At 31.6% G+C, this 20628-nt stretch overlaps 1 pseudogene; it reads left to right on the top strand.

Moving 5' to 3' along the window:
- Nucleotides 1-7106: 7106 nt before the first annotated feature.
- LOC126849154 (prolyl 3-hydroxylase 1-like) lies at nucleotides 7107-20034 on the top strand (annotated as a pseudogene).
- The last annotated feature ends 594 nt before the right edge of the window (nucleotides 20035-20628 follow it).

The following is a 20628-nucleotide window of genomic DNA, read 5'->3' as shown; positions in this document are numbered from 1 at the left end:
ATTGAAATAAACTAGTATTTATATTTTATATAAGTTAATAATTAGTAATACATATATTAATAAACTAGATTAATGGAAACGTGAAAATGTAATCATAAATAGGAAACGCTGTCTTATTCAATTCTATCACAAATTATAAATTATCTAAAATGAGCTTAAAAGAATACATGTATTATGAGAAAAAGAAATGTAGAAAACTGGTGCTTATATTCGCAATTCAAGTATCTCATTTCATTGCTTAAATATATAACTGCATAACCAATGTTCCCATATCAAAAGTCATACAAATATGCAGTACAGATACTGCTGAGTAACACAGCAAAATCAAACATTTATCACCGCGGAAACATCTTGCATACTTTAAAATGTAACAACAGCAGAGGTATATTGAAGATTGAAGTTTGGTATGTGCACTCGTGACGCATTGAAGTTTTAATATTATAAAGTTTTTATTAATTTATGTATAGTTTGTAATATAATATTGTATATTTGTATTATATTGTATAATTACAACTTTTTAACCGAGAGATAGCTTTTGCTAGAACATTTAGCGCTATCACATATTACTGTTATATTTAATTGAATTTGGATTTATTTTTGCTCATATACGAAAAAGAACGATAAAGGGAAAACTTGTTTTTCATAATTTTAGTAAAAAATAAATTTTATCTCTGTCACAAATACAATTCAACATTACATGGCGATTTCATACCTGCAACTTTATCATAACTTTGTCAGCGTGATAGTGTCCAATTAGCTAAGAATTAATCGTTAATTCTGTAATTAATAATAACGTGCGCTAACATTTGTGAAATTGTTAGATATTATATTGAGCCATAATTAATGTGATTGCAGATTCTACTCATGAATAGAATTAGATTGTTGAAGTAGATCTCATTAATGATTAATGGGTTATTTATTAATAGATTCCGTTAATGATTATTATTATTATACACACTGTGTGAGTGAATCATTGTGATGCACGCGCATTTTACACAGCATTCTATACTGCTACAAAGCTATTTTAACAAACAAACCATCTGCTGTTTCATAGTATAAGGGTAAGAATTCGCAAAAAAATGAAGGCTTTGTAAGATATTTAAAGTTTTTCATTTTTCATTTAGGAGATCCCAATGCCTTCATCGTGCCATAAATAATTTTTACTTATATTGTATATTCATAATTGTATATTTATTATGGTTTTTATAACATCAAGATATTCTAAAAAATATAATTTATATACCACGATGAAACACATTTTAGCATTTTCTTAAATGTAGAATGAAAAACCTAGAGAGTTGTCTTGTAATCTTCATTTTTTTTCGAATTTTTTCTATACTTTTATACTTATATACGCAGATTGTTTAAAAGAATCGATTTGTATAAATTCAACTGAATAGTTTCATTAAAAAAAAAGTGCAATTGCACTTTTTTAATGCATCATAAATTAAGAAAAAAGTGAATTTATGGAAAGATGGTCATTGTTACATCATTCAATTTATTTTGTGCATTTTTTCCTATTGTTAACTGTTCTCTAGAGGATCACAATGTTTAATTGTTTTAGATTCTAAGAAATCGATAGCTATACAGGATGAATACTTGATCATCTTAAATTATTTGTAAACTTTGTTGTATGAAAAAATATTTCAAGCAAAATTCGCATAATATCAAAGAGAAAGCGAATAACAGTAATTTGTTTTTTCTTGCTTGTTTTTTTTAATTGAAAATTATTTAGAGTTTTTTTTTTAAATAGAGTACTTGACATTTTATTTTAAAATTCGAAAAGGATGTCAAACGTCCAGTAAAAAAATGTACGCAGACAAATATATACCAAGAAATGTATAGAATCTCCCAAATGTATCATTATTTACTAATATCAGATTTCTGATAAAAATTTCTAAGCTGCTATTATTATTATCATCGTAGTATTCGATAGATTAAGTATCTGCACGAGAAAATAATGATCTTTATACAATTATATATAGAATATATTTTCATGTGTTCTCTTTCTCTATTTTCTGTCTGTTTATACAGGAAAAATAATTAGAATTCTAATTATTTTTTCTGTATAAAATATATAAAGAATAATAAATAATTTCTGCATTGATTTTTTTTTCTTTTTTTTAGAAGAAATAAAAATAATTACTTTTTTATTTATTATATATTTGTGATTAGTATATTGACTTTTTTCCGAATCATTAAGAACTATTATATAATTTTTATTTTAGGTATTAAAATTCTTACCTCTAAATGACTATGGAATAATTATCTTCTATTAATTAAAAAGGGAGGTCTAGAATATTCTGTGTACATGAATGTATGTTGTACATATGCATGCATACACGTGTGCGTATGTATAAAATTATTCATTAACGGCAAGATTTTATTTATTAGTAGAATAAATCAATATTTTAAGAAGTTTCCTTTTATCTGTTATCAGAATTTGAAATCGGCTTTATATGGCCTGAGATAACGTCAGTTTTACATTAATCGATTATTTTGTCGTCCGTCCAATTGTACGAATGTTAGCGCCCATTTTACATGACTTTGCTCACAATAGTAAAGTTTAAATGTCCATATTGCTCATTAGTTAAATAAAAAGCGAAACGTTCACTGTACGATAACATTAATAAGCTCCTAGACGTAAGAATATTTAAGATGAAAACTATATGTGTATGTATATGTCAAGCACCTTGAACGATCTGACAATTTGAAGTCTTTCAATTAAAGCGACTCTCAAAACGCATCCAGCGATATGCGTCTTCTTGTTAAATTTGTTTTTAAATTTTCATCTTATAATCAATATTGATATATGTATATACAGGGTGTCCGATAATTCGCGGATTACCCTTTAAGGGAAGGTAGAGGGTGTTATTCTGAATAGAAAAGTCCTGTACCATTTTGTGATTTTCTCAATATTTAAGAAAATATTAATTTTAAAAGATCAGCCAACGAAGTGCCGCGAAAAGCTCATGGCGCGAAAATGCCTCCCACTGTTAATTGATATTCGGTTCGTGGCGAAGCAATGGGAGGAGCAGTTTGCGAGCATGCTTCGTTATGGTAACCGAAAAAAATACACACATAATGAAAAGATCACATACATAAAACGGAGCGCGCATTATGTGTGTATTTCTTTTGGTTGCCATAGCGAAGCATGCTCGCAAACTGCTCCTCCCATTGCTTCGCCGCGGACCGAGTATCAATTGACAGTGGAGGCATTTTCGCCACGAGCTTTCGCGGCACTTCGTTGGCTGATCTTTTAAAATTAATATTTTCTTAAATATTGAGAAAATCACAAAATGGTACAGGACTTTTCTATTCAGAATAACACCCTCTACTTTCCCTTAAAGGGTAATCCGCGAATTATCGGACACCCTGTATATTTGTTTTTTTCGCGAATATATTTGTACGTTCAAGTTTCGTGTTAATATTTATAAATTTTTAATTCTATTAAGGTAAAATCACATGATTTTACAATTTTCTCTTTTTACTTTAAATGTTTTGAGATAAACTTATTAAATATACTTATTTGGAAAAAATCTCTGTATCTTCATAATGAGCTATGTAAATCAGCTGATTTTGACGTAATGTGTGGTGTTGATGATTTATATTATATTAAACAAATGATGTCTTTAATTATATAAATTAAACATTACATTTTCGTACAAGATCCTTATTATCGTACATAAAAATTTTATATTTCTGTCTTTGTACATTTTTGTGCATTATATATGTATATGTTATTGAATTGTATATGTTATTGATGTAGCGGAATCTCGTTAATTTTGGCCATCCAGAGGATATGAGCGGAAAATTCTTGGGAAACAAAAATTAACGATAATTTATATAGAGATATATTAAATTAATATATCTCTTTCTCCCCTTCCTTCTCCAGTGCGAGCTGCTCCATCGCTGTATATTTGCGCGAATTATACACATAAAGATGTGATCTACTCGTTGTGACATAGAGAAGACACAATAGTGTTTGTGAAAGTACGTGTTGAAATATATTGAAGTTAACGGGGCCAAAATTAAGGAGACTACTGTACTAACGTTGATGTCTGTTAGTGTCTAGTGTAATCATTGTAAATTTTTGCGTTTAAGACGCGGCTAAATTTCCTGAACATGCAACGTGCATATTTAATATGATAGGAAAAATAAACAGAAAATTTTCTGTATAAATTTATGAAATGCATGATGTGTAAATGTCAATGAGATCATCTTTTATTATTAATAGAAAAATTTTTGTTGACTTATTGATTTAATCATTTTCATTTATTATTGTTATATATTGGTCAATCAATAATTAGCTTCTTCTGGATTTTGGCATTTATTAGTAAGAGAAAAGTCAGAAGACATGAACAAAGATAGAAGTTCGCGAATAATCGACGCGTCGCAATGAAATTACGCGTCTGCATGTATATCAAGTATTCAGATAGTATAAACATAGCGCCTTAAAACGATTAAATAATTCTTTCGACATAACACGATTATAATCAGAAAATTAAGATGTAATAATAAAGGAAATGCTGGATGTTTCCGCATAAGTTTCGTGTATAATATATATATAATATGAAATAATTAATGTTTACATCGATTGTCATATAGTTATAGTTATAGCGCTCACGTGTATGAGTTATTATTATATATCATAAACAAAATATTATTGTTATTTCTTTTTGAGTCGCTTAGAAAAAGAGAAAGAGATAATCCGTTTTATTGTCGTCATATGCTTAAATCTATAAGCGATACCACCATAATCGATGAACTAAAGTAAAGGAGAAAGTGGATGCTGACTTTTAATAGTGTATGTGAATTTCTTCTCGTAAGAGCCAATTTCTTTTGTAGACGTTAAGAGTGAAGACGAAGCGTAAATATAATAATCATAATTAATGAAACGAGTAATTTTATGGCGAATATGTATATGCATGTATGTACGCGTGCGAAATTGATTTACTCATGTTGAAATTTTTTGAGAGATCTCAAATAAGAATTGAGGTCTACCTAAAATGAGATATGCGACCACTTTGTTGAGAATTGAAGAATTTTGTGCAAATGTAATGATAATAATTCCATAATTCGTAAAATCTACTTTAGATGCGGCTTAAAAATGAATAGATAAATTAACGATCTTTGCACTTCTCGCACTGCATATAATTATTAGATATATTGTTTTAGCAGACTTTTTGTGTGTTGGTGATGCTGTGTGCTGAAAAAAGAAGGGAAGAAGAGCTGAGGAAATTATTATTTCTTTTTCTTTTCTTTTCTTTTTTTTGTCAATTATATAACACAAAACGAATGTTTTAAGAAATTACTCAGCTCTTTTGTTTGCGTGTATTCGGCAGCTTGAAAGAAGAAACGTCGGCTGCGTGCACATCCTTTTGTATTATTAACGGGAGCAGTGATTGTACTCGAGTGTAATCCTAATAAGATTCGGATTTGTATAAATATCATTGATTTATTGATTGTCTCGAACCTGCCATTCTTTGATTTAATAACCTGGTTTATTCATTATTACATTCTGTAGGCATTATTTTTTTAGACTATTATTATATATTAAATGTACTATTTTATATCTTTATCTATCATTATGTAACAAATTAGTGACATGTGCAATATATTGTTTGACATTTCATCCCGAATAGGACTTTCAGGGAAGTATGATATCTCTATTCGCCTGTGTTTGCATTACTTGATATGCAAAGACATCAGAAACAAAACACGCAGAGTCTAGACTGAAAAGAAGAGAAAAGAAGTTTTGTTTCAATCTGTTTAATAGCGTTCTCGAAATAAGTTTTATCGCTCTAAGAGCGATTAAACCCAATTTATTATGAACATATGTCTGACTGAAAATGAGTTTTGCATCTAATTAATATAAATAATACATTAATAATATATATAAAGTACATCTCATTTGACGCTGTTTTGGCTTTAAAACACAAAATTCTTTGCCCTGGTTAAACAAACGCTTATTCGAAGTCATTTCATTGAGTAATCTAATAATTCTAGTACTCCAGTCAAGAATTTATAACGTCATTAACCGTTCACAGAGCAATCAACTTCACTCAGAAACACTATAAATAACTGCCAGTTCTTTAAACATGATATACATATATGTATGTGTGTGTGTGTGTGTATGAAAAACTAGAATAGACTTGAAATTATCACGTTTTAAAATTTAATTTCAAAATTCTCATTAAATAGATGTGTTTAGCGCTATAAAAAAATAAACCAGTATAATTAAAATGAATTTGTCAGTTATTTTGATTGAAAAATAATAAAGCATTAGTTAGGAAATTTTCACATTGAACATCCTTCGAAATAAGTATTTTTGAAAAATAATAACGCATTAGAAGATTTTCACTTTAAATACTCTGTATTTCTTTCAAAGACTATTATTTCATCGAAGAAAAACGATCGTCTTGACTCTATCTACCGTTCTTTCCAGTTTGTAAAAGAGTCATGCAGAAATACTTATTGTATACATAGCATATATGTATATTTGGTAAAAAGAGCTTGTCAATAAATATACTGTAATGTATAAGCCTAAATTTATGGTATTAATAATTAATTTTATTTATTAAGTTTTATCGTTTTATTGTATATATGTTTGAATTATTCGAATTCATTAAAAATTGTTCATTAAAAATTACTTAGTTAATAAAGCAAAACATCGGAAATAGCTTACTAAATATATTAAATGAGAAAAATAAAAGCATTCACATTTGCGCAAAGATATGAATGCTAGTATTGATACATATACTATTATCTTAATTAGAGTTTTAATCGTAAAATAACGATTAAATAGATAACATTATAATTCCCATTTTAAATAATAAAAAATTCTAAAATAATTAATTTCTTAAGATCATTCAATCTCTTAATAAAAATATCAAATTGATGAGACTTGTTTTTATCTCAAAAATAATAATTGTCTATATTTACTTTCTCCAATATTGACTCTTTCATATTTTTTATTAATATTATTTTAACTGAATATATTATAAAATCTTAGTGCAAAATTACACCGTGTCTTTGTGAATCAGCCTGTATTTATAACAGTACGCTTGTTATGGTATGCGTGCTGCGTGCATGCGTGCGTGCGTGTGTATGCGGTCACGATTGACCATGATCCACGACCCACGCTCCAAACAGCGCGATGTTTTCTCAGCGACTCGGGACAGTCTGTCGAGAAGAATCATGGGAGGATGTGGCTGGTTGTTCCGCTCCTTCTACTCTTAGCAGTGTGCACGTGTCGCGCTGATAATGAGATCGAGACTAATGAAATCGACGGCCATGTTTTGGCTGTTCCACGCCAAGCGCAACACGTGCGTGATATTATGCTCGCAGAGATCTTTGAGAACGCGGTCCAGGCCTATCTCGAAGAAAACTGGGACGGCTGCATTACAGGTTTTAACGATGCACTGCATAAGTACGTCATTATTACTTGATTGCTGATATTCTCTTTTATCGATTACATTAATTTTTAAATATTTTGAATCTCTGTAATTAATTCTAAATATGTTCATTAAAGAAAGAGTAGTTTAAGTGTTTAAAATTAAATGTCTTTTTGTTTGTAATCTTTTTTCTGCACATTTTTCGAATATACTTTTTCAAATTTTACATTTACTTCATTTAATAAATTATATATAATATTGTATATAAAATATATGTATATATCAAATATATATAATTAATTTATAATATATATAATTGTATAAAAACAATTGTAGGCTATTTGATGTATACATACTCAAGAATTTAATTTGCAGTTTTTTTGCAATGGATCCCATATTTAAACATACTTTATAATAATGGAATAATAGTCAAACATATTTCTTCCGAAGGCCAAAAGTTTTAATAACGTACTTAATTTTGATTATAATAAAAATTCTTCAATACATTACATTACATCATAATTATAATAAAAATAGTAAGCCCGTATTTTTTTGTAAATATAAAATAAGTCTATATATTTTTTTCGTAAATATGTAACATTATGCAGATATAAAATAGTAAGCCCGTATTTTTTTTTTGTAAATATGCAACTTTTACAGATATAAAATGTACAAACGTATAGTGATGATTTGCCGTCGAAAAGCCGAGGCGGCTGCGGCTTCTCACCAATCTTCCCGGAGGACATTGAAGATCTACACTTTTATGAGAGAAAAGTGAGGGAGACGCTCTGTTTAATGAAATGCAATCAAGATTACCGTGAGATTGCAGGTGTGGGGGCGCTTAAACGTCTGCTACGCGTTACGAAAGAAAAGCTTGCCAATCTTATCATCTATGAGTATCTTCATATTTGCTATTTTCAAGTACGAAAATATAATACATATATTTTATTATACTATATAAGTATTATACTAATATAAGTATCAAAAATGCTAAGCTTATAAATTGCCATTTATAAATTTCTAAAAAAAATATTATTTTAGTTGATTAATTTAATTTTAATATTTTTTTTTTAGATTAAAAAAATGTTATAATGTGTATATTATATTCTCCTTATCATCCAGCATGTGAAATGTTATTGCTTATTTTATCGTCCAATTAATATCATGTTCTATACATTAGTATCTGTTTTATTTTAATTTAATTTATTATTTTATTAATTCCATCTTATAGCTAATAAATCTTAATTATTATATAAATATAAATATAATTATATAAATATAATTATTAATTCCATCTAAAGCTAATTGCGTTGCCTGAATTCGCGTTTAGATATACTTGCGCTTATGGAAGATCTCGCAAGTATATACCGCGTAAATACCATACTCTCTTGAATTCTAATCTGATAGATACATAATTTTGGCATAACAGAGTCTACGCCAGCCATTATTCGCTTGTAAATAACGAGTTAAACGATTTCAGCTTGATCTAAAAAACTGATCCGTATATCGTCATTTTTAATATTTTTACTAGACAGTGTAGCTCTATTTTTGAGAACTTTTGTAATTTATTTATATATAATACGAGAATTATGGAGCTTTTGAATTTGAATCAAATAAAATTGATATAATTTATAACTTGATATAAATTGATATAAATTGATATAAATTATAACTTGACCATTTGTCATCAAAATTAAGATCTTGGAATATTTCATATATTTCTCGTCTAGCACTCATAGAGCTATATAACTGTTGTCTTCTTATCAAGAGATCTTGAGATAATGGAAAAAATAATGAAGTTACGGAAATATGAGACTATTTGCGAAGAATATGATAATCTCTAAATTTTTTCACATTATTTGTCGCAAAATTATTCTTGCCAGAATCTAAATCACAAAACAAAATAAAATAAACTGCCTAATAAAATTAATATTATTAATTATTAATTATTAATTATTGTGATACAGATTATCATAATTATTAAAATTTTTAGAAAGGAAGAGAATCAAGATGCAGCGAATGCAGCCTTTACCTTTCTCTCCCAACATCCTAATCATGAAATGGTCACGAAGAATCTTAAATAAATTAATTTAAATTATCTAGAGTTACCTGATGTGATCGTAAAAGAAGTTGTGAATTTAGAGGCGCCTCCCTTTATACAAATGTACATTCGAGGGGTTCAGGCGTATGAAGCTGAGAATTATGCGGAGGCTATCGCCAAGTTTGAGACTTCCCTCGAATTTTACATGGAATTCGAGGAGAACTGCAGGACTTATTGCGAGGGGCCCTTCGATCAAGGATGGTATCCTGAATTTACCTCTTCGATAGCAAGTGAGATACAAGTGAATTTAGTCAATAATAAATAATAAAATAATAATTAATAGTCAATAATAAAATAAATATAAACATAAAATATTGTTATTCATATATTAATGTATCTTAGATCTATATAAATGTTATATATATATATATATATATATATATATATATATATATATATATATATCTCAATAAACTTTTAATGAAGATGATTATTTTTGTTGTTACTTATTAATTTGTTATTATTAATTAATTATTTTTTTAGATCATTTTGCATTTTGTCTAAAGTGTAAACGTGGATGCTCACTTGCGATGAACAACGTGAATGGCAATTTTCGGGCTGATCTGCTTAGAAGCCATTATAATTATTTACAGTTTGCTTATTACAAATATAAGTAGTTCAAACATAAAGTGTCAATTTTGTTATGCATAATAATTAAATATTTATAATTAAAAACAAAGTATTTTTTCTCTGTCGATTGATCAGAGGAGGACATTAAAATACGCTGATTATGTTATTGTTGAATAAGTTAACGTTTATGTAATTGTTACGTCCAGACCCTTTAGAGTCAGAGTCAGCGGGAGGGCGTAACCTACTTAACTCCGCTAGACAAACGCTAGACAGCGAATGTCTCGGAGTCGAACGAATTGAGCTGGGCCTGCGACAGGTCAACGACCGGAAGGGTCGCTTTTACTCGGTCAGTAGGCCGTTCGTTCGATGGTCCCCTTTTCGGTAAAGGAACTAAATCCTTATTACCCGGGACGGGACCTTGTGCGATCTCGGGATATGAGATAGGAAAAGGCAAAAAAAGAATATTATTGTTTACATATCAAATTTTCACATTTATTGTGTAATAAAAGAAAAATGAGAGCAAGGAACAAATTTATTAGATTTATCTAGTTAAACATTTAGCTTAGTATATGTATCGCTTATTAACTATTATTTTGTATTTATATGTCTTTGTGTGTATATGTGTGTGTGTGTGTGTGTGTTATGGGATCTCCTCTAGGATACATGTAGAAGGGGGGAAATGCTTCCAGAGGACTTCTATAGGAACAGCGACAGGATAGTGACACCCCTGGACGAACCACGGAATTACGGTGTCTGGTAGGCCCTCCGTCAGTGCAGTCAGCAACTTCTCGAGGTCGACCGGGCCGGGCCCTATGCAAATGGCTCCGTCCGGAAGTGGGTCGTAAATCAGGGGGAACTGGGCCAATGTCCGGAAGCAGAAGTAGTCCTCGGAAAAGTTTGGCCAGTGGGATGACGGCTCCCGTTCGGACCGAGACGAGTCTTCAGTCCTTGTGGGTACTTCCTCTGGTTCGTAGTCAGTACCCCGTAGTTCGAGGGGGTCTTCCTGGTGAGGGGGGCGATGAGGGGAAGAATAAGGGGAGTCACCCAAAATAATGATCGAGAAGGTGGGCGACTCCGATCTTGAATGGGTAGAGAGAGGTGGAGGAGAAGTAACGGGGGTAGGGGAGCGAGGAGTGTCGGTAGTGGCTATGTTTATGTTGATATTAACGTTAACATCGCCTAAGGTACTAGTTTCCGCCTGAGCCCGAGCCAACCTCTTCCTAAGCCGTCTATTTCGACGGTTACGCGCACGCTTCACCGACGCACGGGAGGAACGTTTCCTATTTACTCCTTCCACTGAGGGAAGATATAATAATAAATAAAAATAAAAAAACGGTTTGGGGATATAAGAAAAAAAAATAAAAAAAATAAATCCGAAATAATTCTTGGGGGTTTGCAACAAACTTGCTAGTTAATAGAAAAGGGAGAGTCACGGGTAGCTCCGCAAAACGCGGACGACCCTTGGTAACTGATTAATAAGAGAGAGATAATAAGAGAGTCACGGGTAGCTCCGCAAAACGCGGACGACCCTGAGTAACTGTATAAGAGAGAAAGAGTAAGAGAATCACGGGTAGCTCTGCAAAACGCGAACGACCCTTGGTGATTGATAAAGAGAGTGAGAGAGAGTCAGAGAGAGAAAGAGAATCACGGGTAGCTCCGCAAAATGCGAACGACCCTTGGTGATGGATAAAGAGAATGAGTGAGAGAGTAAGAGAATCACGGGTAGCTCCGCAAAACGCGGACGACCCTGGGTGACTTATAAAGAGAGTGAGAGAGTAAGAGAAAGTCAGAGAGAGAAAGAGAGAGAGAATCACGGGTAGCTCCGCAAAATGCGAACAACCCTTGGTGATTGGTAAAGAGTTTCGGAAGTATGGGAAGTACAATAGAAATGTAATAATAATAATTTACTTTTAATAAATAATTCTAAATTGTTAATAATCGATATAATAGGATTTTGAGTAAGGTTTAGTCGGGTGGTTAACCAAGAATTATTTTAGATTAACTAGTTGAAGAGTTTAAGCACTTACTATTTATTGAGTGCGATGATACTTGACTTGAGAAAAATAACGTGATCGACCCTGTAGATCTTGGCTCTCGAGCTCGTCGGGTGGAGGTTGACTTCCTCAGTATTCGCAATAATGTTGTTGATTGGTTTGCACAGTCTTTATAACACTAAACGCACTATAAAATCTTAACTCGAAATACACTGAGGATAGGAATCGGTTCACGATAAAGTCTTGGGTCCTTAAGGTAATTATATGTCGCAAAGTCTTTTCGCGAGGACACGGCACACTTCGGACTATAATCTCGACCGAGTATATGAGGAGACTGGTCGGAAGACTGATAACTTTTTTGAACGTTAGAGAGAGTGTCGCGTGGTCTTGTCCGACGTTTATTAAGCCCTTTTGCTCCTTCTCTCCATTGGTTTGTTAATCTATTTTAACGAATAGTTGTTTCTAATCACGCCCTCCGATTTTTCCTAGGGCGTTGCTCTAGATTCTTAGATCATAGGTATTGGTGAAGATCTTCGCTGAGTTTTGACCAATGGAGAGTAGTTGCTATCGGGTGAGGGTGAGGCTCTCGTTTTACGGATTGAGTCATGCTCAGTTCGCTGTAATCACCTAAGTTGACATTTTACTTGAAATTTATGATAAACATATAACATAAGCGGGTGGTCTGGCAATCGAGCGCGCGGCATCGAGTGTCGCGAGTCTCAACTCCGGATCATCAGTGGATCATTGTTTTTGTGCTCTGTTTATTATTTTTTTAGTTTAAAATTCTTAGGTCTGATATCCGAACTCGAGCTCGAGTATCTCGCTATCTGTTTGTCATGGTTTAAAATTTCTAGTGCTTGACTATCTGTATTTTTTTGTTTGAAAATTTCGAGCCTTTAGAGTGAGTTATAATGTTTAAATTTATGGATCTGTTTTTATACTTGACTTTCGACAACGAGATTACACAGTCTCGCTTTTCAGACTTCGCCTGTTTATTCTTTCTGTCGGACGTAGACTATTTCTTAGAACGTAATTTATGTCACTAACAAATCTTATGTCATTAACGAATTTTCGATGAAAGAAAACAATCATGCAGTCTCTTGGACGCAATAATTTATATATTAGTATATATATAAAAAAAGGAACATTCGTGAAGTCTACCGGACGTAACATAATTAATGAGATATTTATTATTACATAATGCAATACTTACAAACGATGTAATATTTATGTTTATGAGAATTTATCCACACATTGGTATTTTGATAAGAGTTTCAAACTCTGCTGACAGAAATATCCATCCATATGTACAGATACTGTCACGTCCTGTCAAAAAATTTTAACTTTATTTTCTTTTTTTTTTCTTCTTTCTTTTTCTCTTATAAATAATCAAGTTCAGCAAGCGCAATTTGAATAGTGCGCTAAAGACACGCCATGACACCTGATTTCCTCGAGCGCCAAAGCGTGGCGCTCCGTTAGCTCTTCCCACTACTGCGCGCCCCACCACTACACATCTCTACTCTCGGCAGCGGCCAAGCCGCCGAAACGAAGGAGCTTAGTGCGCGCTCTAACTTAGTCAGTCTCTCCCGCGCCTCCGATCGAGCAACAAGTCTCTTCCGCGTCTCCGATGGAGCAACCGAGCTCTCTCGCGAACTCAATCGACATCCGACTCTAAATTCAAATTCAACTCTAATTCTAAATCCAACTTCTAATTCAAGCTGTAATATTTAGTTTAATCTTATATAATCTTAAATCATATCTAATTATAATACATATTCTAAATCGATTTAATACTACAGTGTATAAGTACAAAATATAATTGTGTTATAAGTGAATCATTTTTCATTTTTTATTATTTATCCTATCTCTGGATCCAACGTATTCTCTTGTTAATTCTCGTGATTCTGTGAGTAAGTGATACACATCCTAAATTCATTTCTCTACTCTCAATCGTCTGGTTAATCGTTTTTATTAATATACATCTCTATCTGGCTCTATTCAATCATACACACACGCACACACTTACGCTGATATACGATACCAGCAGTGCGAACCGCCGCACGCTGCTATTGCAAATCAGAATAAAAACACAAGATACTGCTGTGCGGACCGCCGCACACCAGTACCTCACCGTGCCCTCTGGTATTACACATCATTTTGATTAAAGCCAGTAATTATTTTAACAACTTATCAAATGCCTAAAACCAAACGAGGTGGAGTAAAGAATCGCGCGCGCAAACTTCTCCGCGAATTAACGCTACAACCCGCGGATTCTAATAATTCACAGTACTTCGGAGTAGAATCTTATTGTGATCCAGAATAAGAAAAGTTGTTTGTAAATCACCATACCGCGACTCTCGCGATCGCGCAACGCTTCACCAAGTGCATAACTATTATCGAATGGCCAGCCAAGTTATCCCGATAACTATAGAGCGTCCAGCAGTTCCACTCCGCGAAATTAACGACAAGGACCCAAGGAAGGCCAGACATCCGTAAGCCAGGGCAGAAACCCTGTTTCCTCCATGCAACGCCATTAAAACATCGAAGAAAAGCCGAGCATCACAAGGTAGGAAATTATACTTACACGCCCGCTATTATCGCCGAACTTATGCTCCGCTTTATATTCGGTCTAGGAACATAGCATTCGACCCAGAAATAATTCCACAGTTACTGTATTTATTCCGTTGACTCGACGTACGAAGTTCCTCTAGGTAGCCTCCTTAATATATATATATATATATATATATATATATATATATATATATATATATGTATCGGATTCATATTTTTGCTTAGATATGATATAGATAAAATACGTAGATATAACATACTAAATACGAAACATTTTTGAATATAAAATTGAATTCAAAATACTCCGAGATATCTCAGAAATCCTGTTTTCCTCGAAGAGGATTTCACTTTTACGACTTACCCCTTTTTTTGTGAGGCCCGATTTCACTTCGTGACCCATCCTTTGTTCCTCAAAGAGTTTCACTTTTACGATTTCCCCCTTTTTTTTGTGAGGCCCGATTTCACTTCGTGACCCATCCTTTGTTCCTCGAAGAGTTTCACTTTTATGACTCACCCTTTTTTTTTGCCTGCATCTTGATTTCCCTTTTGACTCATCCTATCTATCGCGAGTAGCTTAGCTTTTTTTGACGCTTCCTCTGTTCGTGTTTAATATTTATTTAAATGCACTGTCTTCGTTGAGACACCCCCTCACCCCCTTTAACTGCGTATTCGTCGCGAATAACCTTGATCGCAGGTATCCCCAGGAAGAACCACGCGGTTCATTTGACCCGAAATTCGCGATCGTGTCCCGCGAAAATTTTCGAGCTCTGCATTCCCTTTCTCGCAGCCGGAATTCGCCAGGACATAACAATACATACACACAACACACGCACTCACCTACTATATATACTGGATACAATTTTACGTGATTTGAAAATTTATAATATTTTTATTGCAAGTAAACATACAAACGTGTTTCAGAAAAAGTTACCTGGCTAGGAATAAGTATAATCAAATTAATTAAAATAAACCAAATTCTTTTTTATTTTATTTTTTTGAGATATCAAGGTCAGGACAAAAAACTCATGAAAAACATTTTTCATTTTTCAAACATTATTTAAGATAAATTAAGTAATTTTTAAAACTTTAATCAAATAAAAAATAAATATTAGTATTCTTTTTCTTTTTGTAAATTTGGAAACTTTTCTCCAAAATTTTTTTTGTAGGAAAATTTACGAGATACGCAGCTTGTTCTATTAAAAAACAAGATTTTATATAAAATTTTAACTTAAGACATTGACATAAAATGTAAACGTGAATTCAAATGACTATATTGCAACATATCTCCATCTGTTAACGGAAACAATTATTTTAAAAGCTTCATCAAATAATTTCTTGAGTTATCTTTTATGGAGAGATTAATTGAACTAATCTTTACATTTTAGCAATCATTCAAATGCTACATTGTCTTTTTCGAAAAATGTAAACTTGAGAATTATTAAAAAGAAGTACGAGATACATAATAATTTTTATTTATTTTACAGTGGGCAATCTAAAAAAAGCTTGTGCAGCAGCTGCGAGCTATTTATTATTTCTACCCGCCGACGAGACAATGTTTCACAATATAATGATTATATAATATATAATAATGATTATTATAGTAGTCAGCCGAAAGTGGAGAAAGAATATTTTACGCCAAGAAAAGTATGTAAAGAAAATAAGTAGAATTATTAGAAATTAAAATTTTCAAAATAAATAAAGAGAAGAAAGAGAGAGAGAGAGAGAGAGAGAGAGAGAGAGAGAGAGAGAGAGAGAGAGAGAGAAACAGAGAGGAAGATTTAATATTAGAAAAATATCACTAAATTTAAATATGAAAATGGAAAATGTTAATAAATTAGAATTAAAAAATGTTATTATGCAAATCGTTTTCAGGAGGCGCTTTCTATGTGAAACGGCAAAAGTACGAATTGTTGTATTACATCGGAAGAATTTGCAATGATAGTGCATTCAATACGTTTACCAAAAAGATTAACACAAAAAAGACTGGACAAAAAAATGAACAAAATTTAGGAAAGGTACATATAAAAAACGAGATATAAATTAATAAAAAAACTTACTAATAAACTACTTGCTGACAAACAACTTAAAATAATTTTCCGAGACCATTATATAGATTATATACGCTCAATCCGTATAATTGATAAGAAATTCTTTATTGTCCACTGCCATTTGCATTTTTGTTCGAAGGATGACGCGCGCATAAACCTGACCACTGGATATCGTGTTTAGATCGATCAGTTAAAAATGATCGGCGGATTTCGTTGTTCAAGTGCATCATCATTAGTTTTAATACCAGCAAATTTTAATTTTTTATGTATATTATATATTTTTGTATCCACATAATTTGTACACAATAAAATATTAAAAATTATATAAACTTTTTTTAAAAATATATTACAATTTGTGTAATATTAATAAAACTAAAAGTAAAGAGATATTACAAACACATAATACACACACACACACACACACACACACACACACACACACACACACACACACACACACACACACACACACACACACACACACACACACACACACACACATATATATATATGCTTTGCTTTTACCCGGTAATTTTCATCTAACGCATTCTCATGCTTCTGAGGTTATTTTTTGCTGATATGCTCTCATCGTAAAAATTGATATTGGCATATAAACATTAATTGTGATCAAAAGATGATCGATCAAATCGTATATCATCATGAATCTGTTCGTTTTCAACTCTATTATATTTTTAAAATATTTTTTATTAGCAAAATAATCGCCAAGATATAGAATAGAAAAATATATTTGGCTACTGAATAGTAATAAATGTTTAAGTACATGAAGAAAAATTAGATATGAACATGGATGTTTGCAAGAAAAGGCACGTACCCCCTCACCCCCCACCCTCACCTCGCTAAAAAATGGAAAAAATTTATAATTATAATTTTATTTTATATTAATACTAGAAGATAAATATCAAATGTATATAAATATTAAAGCATATATTTTAATCAATCTGAATAACATTTTATGTCATGCTCCTCCCCTCTGAAAAATATCTTACGGACGCCTTTAGAAACAAATAATCGTCAGAAAAATTTACTTTATCGTCATTATTATTCCTCATTGCTTTTAGATTCACTGATGAATCGGACGGATTTGAGTTATGAAATTCACGCTGATAACTGTGTGATAAAGGACGTAGGTTTCTGTCTACGAGAGGATCCTGCGTACACATGGAGAAATTATTCGACGATTCTGTATCTCAACGACGATTTTGACGGTGGCGAGTTTTTTTTTGTCGAAGACTGAAAGAGTCGCCGCGTCCAGAGCATTGTTCGGCTTCGATGCTGACGTATGGTGGCACTCTCCGCTGAGAATCTTCACGAGGTTCAAGGTGTACGCAACAATAAGAAATGTGCTGTGTCATTGTGGTTCACCTAGGATGAAAAATACCTGGAGTATGAGAGAGTAGTGGCGAATACTATGCTGACGAGAGTTTGCACCTTAGGTATTGTGCAACACGAGGATATCCGAATACCTTTCAGGTAAAAGTACAAAATTTATTATTATAGATATAGATATATTAGAAAGGACCTAAAAGAGCACCTCCTTGTTAGAGCACTATATGTGGGGAAAAAAAGAAGAATTAATATTTAATATTTTTCAGTTAAACTATTATTAATATAATATTTTGCAATTATTAAGATTTGAAATTATTAAGTATTATGAGTAATTAATATTGAATGAAAATATCCGAATATTTGTTTTATTGTTATTTTGTCTTTAAAATAGTATCCATATTTTTTATGCTTTGATAATATCCAAAGATGATACACTGCCTTATGAAAATTTTGAGAAAAATGTCGCAAATAACTAATATGTAACTTTGTTCCTGCTTAGATACGAAGACATGTTGATTCAATGTTTTAAAGAAGACGAAATGTTGAGGAACATATTGAAAGAAGGAAAAGGCAATTGGTAGAAATTTGAAAAAAGCTGTACGTATATATACCTCTCTCTCTCTCTTTCCTCTTCTTTTTACACACAAATGCATACATATATACGCGCGCGCATATACACATTGCAAACATACAAAATATATATTACTCTTTACGCGCACTTACACGCGAGATATTTCATATGAAATTTTTTGGATAGATTTTAATTATTTTTATGATATAACAAAATATGTAACATCTTGTAAAGTATTCACTGTTCAATAAATGTATTTAATTTATTTTAGTAAATTTTAATAAATTTTAGTAAATCTTAGTAAATTTATTTTAGACATAAAATAGTAAGATGATGAGTAAATTACAAAATTATTATAATTAATTCTATTTTTTATTTTATAAAACACTTTAATAAATATTTTAATGGAAGAGAGACAATTTTACACATACAAGATATTGTATATTTTATATTACAATATGTCCAAATTAAAGTATGATATCTCGAATGATGAAGTATAATGAAAAGAATTTTCAACAAAGTCTGTCTAAACAGATTTTTTCTGCTACAAATTTTTATTAGTAAAAAGGCTATAAATTTAGTTTAGAGTTAATTTCAATTATATCGACATGCTGTCAGTAGACCAATAATAGCATGCTTTAAGAAGGAAATTTTAATGAGAAAAGACTGCTTTTGAAATATTCAGATGTAATAAACATATCAAACGTCCAATTTTATAATCTGATCAATTGTTAATCAATGTAAACATTTTTCATAATTTGAAAGTTAATTTTAGAACATGTGCAAAAATTTTTTTTTATTCTAATGAGTACATACTAGATGCATGTACTGGGCATGTAAAGTTCATTGTACATACTATGAATTTTTGAATACCGCAACATATTATAATATAACAGCTTTAGCCTGATCCCGAAATTGTAAACGTTCTGTAAAAGGTTCGTACTTGACGCGGTCCGTACTTGATGATTCTCATTACCACCGGCCATGTGCCGAGAAATTGTTCGATTACAAATGGGAATAATAATAATAATAATAATAATAATAATAATAATAATAATAAAAACCTTAAAATGAGTCTCTTAAAAAAAACTTCTATTACCATTTTAGAAATGGAAATAAAAAATATCGACACTTGCCACCTAATCCGCGGATGCTTAGAAGTGCGCATAACTCGCACGAAATCACTCTTCTGAGTCCAACTAAAAAAGGGCGAAAAGAATTTGATAGATCTCATCGAGAAACAACAACTTCCGAATGAAGCCAATATCTTTATTTATACCCCCAAGACCTAAAGGAAAACGAACCGTGCGCAGTGAGAGTCAAGGACATCTAGCAACGCGGTAAAAGTCAACAAAGTAACCCTCACGGTCAAGATCTTTCTAAGAGAAATTTTGATTATTGTACAGAGTGTACAGCAATAAATAGAATAAATCTAGATTTCGAAATTACTCGTTTCTAATTTCAGAAGTCAATATCTTTTGAACGAAGCTTTTGCGAGCATATTTCCAGGGGAAAATTTTTTCTTGTTTTAAGGTCCAGTTACGTCAGGTAGATTTCACGAACTTTTGTTTCACTAAAAATTTCTTTTACTGATATATAAATTACTACGTCCGGACTCCATGATTCTTTACTTTTAAAATAAATAGTAACTTAAGAATGATAACTTAAGAATCCTTGCGTTTAAATAAATAAGTAAAGAAAAGTAAGAACTGACAGACGAGACAAACATTTGATAAAAATAATAACAAAACAAACATTTAATAAAATCTAAGAAGCTATACGATATAAACAAAAACTTAACCATAATCTAAGACTATAAACAGATGAAGTAATAAAAATCATGTACTAGAGCATTGGGTGACAAACTCTCTTCTACAAATTATAAACTATGACTGACAGTTCTCACAATAAATAAATCAATATCAGGAACTCAGATGAAAAACGAAACGGTAAAATGATATTATGCGTGCTCACCTGACAGTCTTGCTTGTGCGATAAACTCAAGTAGATAATAAAACGCTTTCACCCT

The sequence above is a fragment of the Cataglyphis hispanica genome, chromosome 4 (genome assembly GCF_021464435.1).
Source record: "Cataglyphis hispanica isolate Lineage 1 chromosome 4, ULB_Chis1_1.0, whole genome shotgun sequence".
Classification (NCBI taxonomy): domain Eukaryota; kingdom Metazoa; phylum Arthropoda; class Insecta; order Hymenoptera; family Formicidae; genus Cataglyphis; species Cataglyphis hispanica.
The sequence above is the reverse complement of the archived record's forward strand: the minus strand, read 5'-3'. Positions and strand labels throughout refer to the sequence as shown.